The sequence below is a fragment of the Limulus polyphemus genome, unplaced genomic scaffold (assembly GCF_000517525.1).
Source record: "Limulus polyphemus unplaced genomic scaffold, Limulus_polyphemus-2.1.2 Scaffold2558, whole genome shotgun sequence".
Lineage (NCBI taxonomy): Eukaryota > Metazoa > Arthropoda > Merostomata > Xiphosura > Limulidae > Limulus > Limulus polyphemus.
The window spans coordinates 3,893-4,648 of record NW_013668168.1 but is presented as its reverse complement, the minus strand read 5'-3'; the positions used below and the strand labels follow the sequence as shown (position 1 = coordinate 4,648).

Sequence of the window (756 nt, the reverse complement as noted above, 5' to 3'; positions counted from 1 at the left end):
TAACTGAATGTCTGCCAAATTTCATGAAGATATACCCAATATATTAAGAGTTGTAAGTATTGAATTTATAAAGACTTTAAACAAGTACAAAAGGTCATGTGACTCGGTCAAATTGACCGACCCCATATTGAGAGGATTAAATAAGGTCATTGCCAAATATAATGAGTTTCCATCTGCAGATAATAATAAATTATCTCCTTAAAAATAAAAGATGGATTTAAATTTTATTTTTTTCATGAGTGGGTGTATAGGGACTGCCTTGAAGGATAATTATTTTCTTTAAATCTTTTGTTGTATGTTATATCACCTCTGATATCTTCTAATCCAAATTTAGCTTTGAATGTTTATATTTGCTTTAATTGTTCATGCAAAGCAAGTAAAAAAAGTGAAATTGTTTTTGATGAGTTTTACATTTTTTTTATAGGAAGCAAAAAGGAAGGCTTAAAGTTTGCTCCAAGTCTATTTTGTTTGATCCACAAGACATAACTCTTCCAATTTTAAAAGTAAGTAGTGTCTTGAGTCTTTTAAAACTTAATGAAAGTGAATATAAATATAATTTAAAATGGCACTTGTGAAATATATACATATATACAGTTAAAAGGAGTACAATGCTAAATGATTACACAATAAATAACTTATTAAAACAGGAACTAGCCCTAAAATGACTCTACATGTTTCGGTATTCTTACACCACCATCTTCAGGTGTAAGAGTTGAAGTTTTGGTCAAGACTTATTTACTACATAATCATTTGCAT

General features: G+C 28.4%; 1 long non-coding RNA gene across 1 annotated transcript in view; it reads left to right on the top strand.

The window, feature by feature from the left end:
* The window catches only part of LOC106467296, a 31,919-nt gene extending 31,416 nt beyond the window's left edge, over nucleotides 1–503 (top strand). The window contains exon 3 of the long non-coding RNA XR_001291326.2: nucleotides 425–503. This is a non-coding gene — a long non-coding RNA (uncharacterized LOC106467296). The remainder of the gene's footprint in view (nucleotides 1–424) is intronic.
* Nucleotides 504–756: the final 253 nt, after the last annotated feature.